Source organism: Leptonotus elevatus, chromosome 15 (assembly GCF_054856555.1).
Source record: "Leptonotus elevatus isolate MCC_2025b chromosome 15, RoL_Lele_1.0, whole genome shotgun sequence".
Taxonomy (NCBI): Eukaryota; Metazoa; Chordata; class Actinopteri; order Syngnathiformes; family Syngnathidae; genus Leptonotus; species Leptonotus elevatus.
Window position 1 is genome coordinate 6,511,161 of NC_141253.1, and position 12,524 is coordinate 6,523,684.

Below are 12,524 nucleotides of genomic sequence, written 5' to 3' on the forward strand. Positions count from 1 at the left end.
ATAATCCAAAAATTCACGCCATGTGTGCTATTCATTTTCCTCATTTTCCTAACAATTCAGTTTTCCCTCAATTTCACCATTAGTCACCCAAAAAAAACCAAATCCTGATTCCAAATTTTTCACTAATATAGTTCCACATCATTCCACAATTTTCAACAACGGATTATATGATACCACATCATACGATACCATGTCATTCTGCAATTTTTTCAATGATGTGGAAAATCATTTCCATCATTTTTTCCCATTCAGCCTTCCATGCACTCTCTCTAGATATTGCATTTTCTAGGTAACTGATTTTTTTTCAGAAAAAATACTATATTACGTTAGAAAAAGAAAGCTTGATGAGTTGACATTTTTTGAGTCCTACCAAATATGGAATATTTCCTATCTTGTGTGGCCCAAAACGAGGCTGTGGAATCACAGGTGGCAACCAGGGAGGCCCAAAGAAGAAAAGTGCCATTTTCAACTCTTTTTGCTAAACTTTGCTGTGACTTAAAAACAACAACACAGACTTGTATTTGCCCTGTCACTTTGAAGAGGAATACACACGATGAACAGGCAATGTTTATTTGCTGCATGGACTTTCCTCAGCGACATTGCGGGCAAGGTGCAAGAGAGCATCCCCGAACGCATGCACAACATCTGTTCAACGCAACTTTGCACGCGCCGCGCGCGGCTGATCTTTGTGAGTCTTAATTTGTATATCAAACCCGCCAGCAATAACTCCACATCGACGCATCCTCTCACCCCGAGTGCAAGTGCGCACTACATCATGTTGCTGTCAAGACTGTCGGGATGCTGCCAGCGAATTATTCAAGCTCGGGTGACCCACCGAGTAGATCATTTGAACAAGTCATGCCAGGAAAAGCACAGGTATAATTGATAACAGGGATCCTGGCTGCATCCTGTTTATGCGTGCAAGTTTCATGAATAGCCTCCTCCAGTGAAGGATGCTTGCTTTTTTTTATCCGCAGAGCGAAGTGCCTGTATCATTTCTAATCTCATTTGACATGAACTCTGCCTGAAAATATGATTCTGATATTTCACGGAATCAAAATTGAGCTAAAGGAATACTACGGTAAGGAACGTAAACATTTTGTTGAGTTGTACCCTAAATGTTCCCGATCAGCGGTTTTCAGCGTCTAATTTTATGGGAGACACTATTACTTTACTACCGGTGATATGCTAATACCTGGTAAAAAAAATAAAATAAAATAAAATAAAAAACATTGCTAATGCATGCAAAATGAAATATCACGATTAGAAAGGTGATGATTATTCTGTCGTTTTATTTTGTAGGCTAACAAAATTAGCTACAGAATCTCAAGAAAGTCGAACATCAGTTATATAAGTAAAATATATTTTTTTACCTAGGATTGTTATAACAATGATAGAAATGTACAGCGTGTATAGGAAATAAGTGGCAAAATAAAAAAATAAAAAATGAAAAAAAAGGGGGAACATTTTGAAAAAATATGAAATATGTAAATGGTTGTACTGTAGTTAAAAGTTAGAAAAGAGAAAACAGCGAGCACACAATGAAACTTAAAGTGATAGAATTGTCAGCGCTAGTGTGTTTAAAACACTGAAAACTTCTCTGGGAGGGGCTGGGCCCAATTGGGTAGATGCCACGGACTTCCAACTTCCGGGTTTCACACATCAGCGCCGTTTCTGGCAACTGCTGGCTGTGTTCCAAAACTCGCACCTCCACCCCTGCACCCCCCCCCAACCGCACGCTCCCACCCATTGGCCACTTCTGAGCTCTCTGAAATGCTTCAGACAACCGAGACGGACACACTCGCATCGACGGGAACGCGCAACCGAGGGGCACATAGGCGAAAGCGTAAGTACTGGGACAAGGCCCACACGCGCAAACCGGAACCGGAAACAAAGTTGATGTGTGAAAACCCGGAAGTCGGAAGTCCCGCCTCCTCCATTGACACTGCACTGAAATAACACAGACATACAAACATGGAAAGTCGAAACACGTTTTGTCATATGGCATGACTCCTTCTTGAGATTGGAAGTCAGCCCTTAATCGTTAAAATCCTCCAAAATGTATTGCTGGAAAGTTAATCATTTTTGCGAGCAGAAAGTAACCCAATTTGCCCGCGCCTTCATCGTCATCATCACGCACAGCAGTGTTCAACCTGCCTATCGAATGTCGTATTTATGGCGCAAATTGACACAGGTTTGAACAAAAATGACATTGTAAGTGAGAAATGTATCTATTTGTATATTTTCCCAGCTGAAGATGGGAACTGTGCAACAATTTTGGCAGTCACTGTGGGATAAATAGATAAAGATAAACAGTCAGTTTTACATATAAAACATTTCAATTCAGATATTAGGCGCCATAGTTTGGACGTTGTATGACTCTCAGAAAGGCTAGCAACACGATTAGGTGATGTCATCTTCCAATGGATCTTATAAATGTATTCATGTCTGTCCAAAAAAAAAAAAAAAAAAAAAAAAGGCCCAGAGAAGAAAGCTTTATTTCGGAGTCCACATGTTCACCTCAGGCTTCCATCTGGGCACCATCTGGCATCGGTGCACTTGTCACCAGAAGTGATGGGTGCACTGTCTGGTCCATCTTTCGGAAGGCAAGGATGGCACTGTTGTTTTTGAGATATGCCATTTGATTGTCAGCATTACCGCGCATCTGAAATCGTGTAGGATAGGTTGCACCAATCACACAGCGGCGCACGGGGAGGTGCGCCCAGCAGGTGGTTGGCTTTCGCCTTCATCTGACAACTCGCAGATCGTCTTATTGCGGGCACCGTGTGACAGTATCAAACGGTGCCACCCTGGGTTGAGTGGCAGTGAGATGTAATTGCACAGTGTTGCATCGGAATTGAGAGTTTGAGAAACTGCCGTTGCATGTGCTGCTACGATTCAATGGAGGCGATTTCGATGGTGTGCTCATTTGGTTTTAACTTAGATAAGAAAGATAAGATTTGGTTTGAAAATGGCCTTTAGTTTTTTGGAACAAAAGATAAACAGAGGAAAAAAAGGACAGCTTATATAGCACTGTAAATGTATTGCTCCCTCAAAATACAGTCATTAACAGCTAAACCCCTGGCAACAAAAGTGAGAGCACCCCTACGTGAAAATTTTGCATTAACTCAATTGCTCCCAAAAACATATTTATACGTTTTTTTGTTTTTTTATTATTATTTTTTTATGCTAGAACAAACGGAAGGCTTTGATGCAGCCTCTGACCTGAAGAAGTCGTTTAAAGCAATTATAGTTATTACAAAAACGGCCAGCAGGTGGCAGCAGAGTATAAGAGATCATCTAGGGCCATTTTGCAACAAGCTCTTTTTCCCATTGTTTTAAACAGGTTTGTAAATAATGATGAAACTTAGCTATATTTTAATAATGCAATATTGCTGACTAACACTGGACTGGCCATCGCTTCTCTCTGGTTTTGTGTCACACCGATTTTTCACGCAACTGTGGGTGGTACAAACGTTTCATTTCTTTACCGTCACATTTGGAATTGTTGGATCATTTGGACCAGCTGCTCACAAACCGATACTGATTATGAATTATATTTGCCACTTCAGTTTACAAGCTTTATTGCTCTTTGTTAAATCAACAGCGCCTCTGATTTTTGTTGATATTCCAGTATAGGCATGGCAGTAGTTCATCTGGAAGGACTTCAGCTTTAAACAACAAAAACGTAAAAAAAAATAAAAAATAAAATAATAAAAACATCATGTTAAATTGCAAGTCATTTTACACTTGTCAGTTTTGCACTGACAGCTTTTTTTTTCTGTCTAACACAAATGTCTGAATATTTACAATGCATCCCAACAACAAATTGCATTTTTTTCACTCATCCTGTCAAAGTGAAAAGTACATCAGTTTTGCAAGTACACGCGGGTCTGTTCCGGCCGACAATCCTATGATGTATTCATAAATATTTCTTCCTCCATCTGTTCACATCCAATCACCAGGAAGGAGCTTGATTTGTTCAACTAATAGACTCTCACAGGGAGACGCCTCAGCTTGTCTGTTTGTGACAGTTTTCAACAAGCAGATGCTATCTGTCATGTAATTTTATTTGAACACTTTTGTGCTAGCACTCAAAGAAAGATGTTTTTTTTTTTTATAGCACGATAGTGTTGTGGCATGTTTTTTTAGATGCCCGCCATGAAGATAATGAGATATCAGTTTAATTACTTACGGTTACATGGCCTTAAGTGTCATGTCTGCATATAGTTATGCTATTATAATATATTAAATATTCTTACAGTCATACTTTTATCAGTTAAATTGTTTTATTTATTATTTTTATTTTTTAAACCTTCTCTTTAAAGGAGCACTTCCCAACATTCAATTAAGCAATGTATGTAAAAAAATAATGCTGAAAATTATCAATGGCACCTGGTGACCTGAAAAAAGTTCAAAACTAATAAGAAAAGCTTTAGGTCGCTAAATGTCCAAAAACATTGATTATTATCGAAATTCTCAACTCATTCATCTCACTGTTTAAGATTGACTGAAACACATCTGTAGTTGGAATTCAACGGCTGAACTGAAGCATATGGCTAACTTAGCTAGCCGTTAGCTGGCTGGCGCTGGCGCAGAAAAAGCAGAAGCTAACGTAGCAGTCTACGTTTTTGTTCAGCGTTCCTCTTTGTCAAAAAAGAATAAACAGATGGAACTCGCATCAAAGTCCTTTGACCACAAAAAAAAAAAAGGGTCAATATTGGCTCCAGTTGAGACGCGTTTGAGAGAATTACAAACAGGAAGTAGAAAACTCACCAATACAACAACAGAAGTAAACATTGCTGAATAGAATACGTTTTTCGCAGTCATCCACTTGACTAATGGTATTATCTCCTAATAATCCGCTTACTTAACAGTAACATAATATTTGTATTATTTTCCTTTTTTCCAATCACACCTCGTGTTGAAAATCGTCCATCAACAAGTTAGCTAATTCTTTGATGCTAGCTGAAATTAGCGAACGTGGTCTACCTACACGCTTTTATACACAAAAAACAAAAACTGTTACTCTCATGTTAAATTATTTAATACATATAGTGGCTTTTAATGCAAGTCTACAATAAGTAAAGGACATCAGTAAATTTGACCATATTGGTTGATTGCAATAAAAACAGATGAAAGATTTATCACTCCGCCGTCATGGAAGGTTTTAATGTAACTCTCCATGAAAATGCACATAGCACAACATATTCAAACCATACACGCTGTCAATCATAAGCTCCAGGTTAGGAACACATATGTATCATGAGGATAACAAGCTCACACACACACACAAACATTTTTTACAGTCATATAATTGTATGTTTCTTCTCTTTTCAGTATAGTGTGCTTAAGTACACACCTGTGTGTGTGTGTGTGTGTGTGTGAGTGTGTGTGTGTGTGTGTGTGTGTGTGTGTGTGTGTGTGTGTGTGTGTGTGTGTGTGTGTGTGTGTGTGTGTGTGTGTGTGTGTGTGTGTGTGTGTGTGTGTGTGTGTGTGTGTGTGTGTGTGTGTGTGTGTGTGTGTGTGTGTGTGTGTGTGTGTGTGTGTGTGTGTGTGTGTGTGTGTGTGTGTGTGTGTGTGTGTGTGTGTGTGTGTGTGTGTGTGTGTGTGTGTGTGTGTGTGTGTGTGTGTGTGTGTGTGTGTGTGTGTGTGTGTGTGTGTGTGTGTGTGTGTGTGTGTGTGTGTGTGTGTGTGTGTGTGTGTGTGTGTGTGTGTGTGTGTGTGTGTGTGTGTGTGTGTGTGTGTGTGTGTGTGTGTGTGTGTGTATCGCAACATTTACTGTCAGAAGCCAACCTGAGATGCACCGGCACTCCGAGGAGGTAAGGATGAGAAAGAGATGATTTTTTTTTTTCCCTCCCTCCGTAATTGGTCTTATTTTGTCCCCAAATGCTGCTTTCCTTGTCTGGTGTGTGAAGAAGGCTTGTGTTACGCTGGCAGACAGATGGTTTGTTTGGTGTCTGGAAGGAGACGAACAAAACTCCCTGCTGAGAATGCTCTTGGTTTAAAAAAAATAAAAATAAATAGAAGAAAAAATGAAGAAGAAGAAGTTTTTACAGTAAATGCAACTTTGGCAGCATAGAGTGTAGAATCAAGCTTATATATTTTCTTTTGGTTTATGTTACCGCTAGGGATGAACATAACATCTGAGTCAAGCTAATTAATCACTGCGAGTTGTAATGAATTTCATCTTTTTTTTTTTCTTTTTTTTTTTACAATAATATGTAATGTCATTTTCAGTCAAGTAGCAAAATGGCCGCCCCGAGATGGATTAAAAACAGGTGGTTAATTCATATTCCACAAACGTAACATTAAGTAGAATACCGTGTTAAGAGTAGTGGGGGTGCATAGAACACATCATTGCAAACTAAGACAATTTTCTACTGAAATGCTCTTTGCTTTATAGCTTTAATTCAGTGATTTCTTGGCGTACCACTAGAGGGAGCCTCACACTTCGAGAAACACTGCCCCTTGACTTGTGCCCGGCCGGATGAATGTAAATCTGGCACGTTGGGCAACTCTTCATTACTTGCAGGGCAGACATTGGTCCAACAGATGCAACTGCTTTTCTCCATAATGAACATTTTATATTCAATACAGATCAAAAATTGAGGCGACTGAATAAACTCACGTAGATACCATCCATCCATCTTTATAACAATCATTAATGACAAAAGTAACCCCCCAAATGCAAATTTGTTTTCATGTAACACCCTATTTGCATTTCAATAAACTGCGCGGTTGCTATCGTCCGTCGGATTTGTTCAAGTAAAAGGTTCTTGACACGGTGGAAAAGGCTGCAAAATTAATGTTTGAATGAGTGAGAACGAAAGGAAAAAAAAAAGCACGCCGACAATGTTAACATAATGGAGTTGGCCACGTTAACCGACGCACAAGCCACACACGCAAAAAATGGACGCCCCTTCACATTTGACGGTCGTACAACACAAAGAAAATGTGTCAAGCACTCTTCAAGAAAAAAAATCAGTGAGTGCATGAAATGTAGAAAGCAAGGATTCAAGGAGGGTGTTTTATTGATTGGAGCAAAAGGCATCCGGTGACACGAAAAATACAATGTCCTCCCTCTCAATTTAGTGCTAATGTTGCTTGTCACCTCTCGTAGGCAAGCCTATAATTTGATAAATCAATAAAGCGGCATCAAGATGAGTAGACTTGACATTTTGAAGGGAAGGGACACCCACCGTCTGATCAATTTGGAACGGAACATTAAACACAAAGCTTCCTTTCTCACGAGCATGCTGTAAAAATGGCGCAAAAGTATTGGGACAGGGACACATCTAACTGAGAAAGTCATTGTTTCCTGTTTTGCTGTCTATGTTATAAAGTGGACTAATGGGCTTGTCCCTCTAAATTGTGGGTAAAATGGAGGAACATTTCAAATGAAATAACACCGAATCGGCCCCTCAGGCATCTGCCCCCGTACGCCAGCTGGCCAGTCCGGCCCTGGACTCGGAAATGAATTGGAAGGTTTTATTTATTTATTTAATGTATTCTATATTATTGATTTATTACTTCCTGTCTTAAAAAGAGAAAATAATACAATCGAGTTGAATTTAATTTATTTATTTATTCATGTATTTAACATAAGCACAAAAACCTGGCATTCGGACAGGGGGGTGTGCAGACTTATTTTATACACTGTATATCTTTACTGGGATTTGCTTTCACCTTGTATCCGCGTTTTTCAAAAAATAAAAAAAATAATTCTATGCCACACTTTTGGCTTTTGCTCGAGTCTGAAAGTGATGAATTAACTGATTAAAAGGTGCAATAGTTTTGTGCATAAAGCTAAACCACAATTCTCCACAGATTTCAGGAAAGAATTTGGCATGCAAACATGGCCGTATTTTTCTCAATTTATTCTTTTTTTAGTCGCAACAAATCATAGTTGCTGAAATGTATGACACAAAACTGTGCTAACTAGATACAAGAATACTTGGCAAACAAAAAGCAAGACGCCTCACAATTCAATGAAATGCAGATCGTCATTTTGCATCTCTTCCATCGGTAGTAACACAAGTTCCACTTGTTTGCGAAGGTATCCTTTTGTTCAGAAAAACAAAAAAGTTCTAATATTTTCTCCCCTCAAGAGATCTCGTACCTACCACTGTGTGCGCGCATCTTCCCGTTGGCATTGTTTATCCTTTTTATCATTTCTACAGGCGGGAAAAAGACAAGTCAATAGTTTTTGATCAGCAACTCCAAACACAAACACAAACACAAACACAAACACAAACACACACACACACGCGCCGCCGCCTACTTAACAAAAAAGAAATGTTGTGCTTGCAATATTTTGTGGAGGAAGCAGAAATTCCGCCTTAAAAGACGACATGTAGTTTTGTTTGCATGCAATGCCTGCAATTGGGCCAAAAGGTAAGCAAAGATACAAACATCACTTCATGCTAAAGATAAAATGTCAATCCCATATATCCTGATGCTACTTCAGTTTACTCAGGAAAGCTTACAGAACCAACTAATTAAAATGCTACGATATGCAGCTTTGAAAGTAGATGACATTTTTGTCTCGGCAAAACACGATTCCGAAGTCATGTGACGAAAAAAAAAATGTGATGGAGGAAGATTATTGAACTGATAGCTCAGACCAATTTACATGCAATAATTAAAACTTATCTTTAATTAACAGACTATTTGCACAAACGGAGACTACAGAGTACAAACTTCTGATTGAACAAAAAATTTATGAGAGAAAATAATAGAAAACAGTAACATAATAAATTGGCATTTAAGATTTCATTCTAAAGTTGGTTTCTTTGTTAGATTAAAGTCAAGCTTATTAGCAGTATGTCTCAATCTAATCTTTGACAGTTTTTTGTTTTGTTTTTTGGAACAAAAAATGAACAGACTGACTGAAAATTAACTATCAAAAAAAAGAGCAGAGGACAAAAAAAAAGTACAGCTTATATAGCACTGTAAATTTATTGCTCCGTCAAAATAACTCAAAATACAGTCATTAACAGCTAAACCCCTGGCAATAAAAAGTGAGAGCACCCCTACATGAAAATTTAGCATGAACTCATTTGCTCCCAAAACGTATAAATACGTTCTATTTCAAATATTGCCATGGTCCCCAAAACATATTTCTAAGTTGTTGTTTTTTTGCTAGAGCAACCAGAAGGCTTTGATGCAGCCTCTGACCTGAAGAGGTCGTTTAAAGCAATAATAGTTATTACAAAAACGGCCAGCAGGTGGCAGCAGAGTATACGAGATCAACCAGGGCCATTTTGCAACAAGCTCTTTTTGCCAGTGTTTTAAACAGGTTTGTGAATAATGATGAAACTTAGCTATATTCTAATAATAATTTCTGCAAAGCTGAAACAGATACAAAATATACTTTTTTTTCCTGATGAAAGAAGAGACTCTAATCTTTCTTTTGGTAGGTTCCATGTTTTTATAGCAATAAAACACAATATTCTGACGACCTTGCAAAATCAGTTAAAATCCAGTAAAACAGCCAGGAGCGAAGGGGGTTGCTTCGGAGTGAAAATGGTTGGGAGTGAATGAGTTAATGTGAATAGTCCATGCACCATTTAGTACACAATCTCATTACATCCAATACAAGAGCTGCTTTTAAGTAACAGTTAAGGTAACAGATACATTAAAAATAACATTATAAACATGGCTCGGTATGATACAATGCACTACGCTGCTATTTAAACCCCCCCCCCCCCTGTTTAGTACAAACAACTCCATCCAAAGCAATCGTTTCCGCCTGGTCTGTCAGCATGACATTGTGCTTGTAATACCAAGACACACAAGTCCTCATTAATGTAACACACAAAAGGGGGCCAGAATACACATTATTACCCCAATGGACTCCCCCAAGGACACTGGAAAAAAAAAACAGAAAGTAAAAACAAAAATATCATCAGAGATAATGTAAGCAGAAGAGATGAGAGGTGGCCCTCAGTGTGTGTTGGCGGAGTTGCAGAAACATGTTTGGGAACAAATCTACGAGGAGCCGGGGCACCACGAGTGAAGCTAAAAATGACTTTTGTTTCCCATAATGATCGACGACTGTTATAGAATTACAGTCCGTGCCAGCGTTGTTAACTCTGGTGCTCCTGGTCTCGACTCGAAGAGAAGAAGAAAATAGAAGTGATGCAGTTTTTTACCGCCTCATAGTGAAGCATGTCGTCCATTTGGAGACACGCTTCCTTGTCCAATGGGTTAAGCAGTGTTGGTATAGCAACAGCAGGGAAATCAGTGGAACAGGTCGGCAACGGTGTGCCGGCACAGTGCGGATGGTTTGTACCGGTGACGGCCGTCTGATTCATTATAACTGATGAGTTGTCAACGTGTCGACTACCTGCCAGTTTTCCGACGAAGGCCCGAGTAAGAGTCGAGGAAGGTTAACACTGGAAGGAAACGAATACAAGGGCGATGTTTCAGACGGGAACATTGAGGCAGCAGTTAAGGATGGGATGTCTTTGGCACCGGGACAGAATTTCGAGTTCAGCAGACAGGTTGGGGATCAATAGGTGCCAAAGTATTTATTTTTTGGGGGGGCGTACTCTCTAAGTTGCAAGCAAAGTGTCAAAACAAGTGGACCTGATCCTGACAGCAATCACAGGATTTTCCGTATAGTGATGCAAAGAACTAACGTTAATTTTCATTAACGAAAAATATTTTCGTCAACACACATTTTTCACCGGGTGGAAACTAGACTAGACAAGACGTAAACCCTCATTAATAAACAATAACTGGGACTAAATCAGTATGCGTTTTCGTCGACTCATGAATACGAGACGAAAATGTACTTCACTTAATAAAAACTGGACTAAAAATCTATGGACGTTTCAGTTCATGAAGAAAGACGAGATGAAAAAGTACATTAATACAACGGCTACAATGTTCCAACAATAATGTTAATCTGACCGCTAACCAAAGTTATTTTAGTTAACTAAAACTAACTATATAACTAAAACAAAAATTCAAAAAACATTTTCGTTAACGGAATAAAATAAAAACGAAAATACTTTTTTTCAATACAAAAACTAACAAACTACATTTTACATTTACAAAACTAACTAAAACTAACATAATTATAGTGAAAATGTCCTTAGATTTCGTCTTTGGCAATTAATTTAATACATCAGCCTTTGGGGTTGATTTTAAATGTGATTTAACAATATTTATTTAAATATTAATAAGGACGGGTGTGTTGCGCAGAAGTGATGTCATCTAGCAGCAGCCAATCAAAAAGCACATTTCCGATGACGTCGCTCCCAAGTGCCATTTTTGCGTGTTTGACTTTTGGCTCCAATGGCTCACCTAATCCGAAACGCAATGCGAGGTAAGAGGGGCGTTGGCGTTTTTTCATTCCACCATGTTATTTATTAAATACTGCACACAAGTAATGAACATTAAAAAAAAACTAAAACTAAAATTAAAACTAAACTAAAACTAAGCATTTTTGAAACCGCTAAAACTAATAAAAACTAACGGAGCCGCCCTGAAAACGAATTAAAACTAACTAAATTTGAAAAACAAAACTCGAAAACGAAATAAAAACTAACCATAATGAAAATTCCCAAACAATAATAACCCTGCCGCTAACTAATGCTTGCTAACTTACTAGCTTCTACGCATTGGAGCCGTAGTAGCCACTGTAATTGTGTGTGAAGTTGTTTTTCATCAAAAAGATGAGAGAAATTTTCATGTGAAATAATCTTACCTGCAAAATATACATGGATAGTCCTGACTAAAACTCGACTAAAACGTTGACAGTTCTTGTTGACTAAAACTAGACAAAGACAAATAAAATGATGTTTTCTTGGACTCAAATAAAAAACGAAAATGCCAGATTTATAGTCGACTCAAATGTGCTGTTAGCCACTTTGTTCGTCATTTCTTGGGTTCACTTCACCTCAATGTTACGAGACTCGCATGTTCCATAACTAAAGGGGGCACAAGGTGAGTTGCATGGGAAATGCCACATTAACATGACGTCTCTAATTAGTTTGCCCTTTGAGAAAGAAGAGCACGTCTGTAATAGTCAGCAACGAGACTAATTGCCTGTGAAGGTTCCAAGAGTTTCAAGCGCTTGAGCAGTACTTGTGGCTCATACTTGGGTTAGATTATGGTAAACTTGATATTTTCAAATATTGGTTCGTGGTGGTGATGAGGTTCGACGTCACTCCGACCTTCCGCTTTAAAAGTCGACAATGTTAGCCTTGGCACAATATTCAACACTTTTTTTTTATTTTTATTTTTTTTTACAGTTGAGAAAATAATACCGTAATGTGCATTGTGCATACGGTTCGTGTGACCAGATTTTCAAAACTGGGCAGTTTTGTGATGACTCGGATAACTTCGTATATAACGTAAATAAACCAAAAATACAAGCGGTCAGACTGATAAATTATAGATAGGCCAATGAATCACACGTCAGAGTGACAGAGAGGAGTCACCTTCAGACACAATTCATTTCGGAAGGACGAGCTTGACGCGTGCTTGACAAGATGAGTGACGAGGCCACA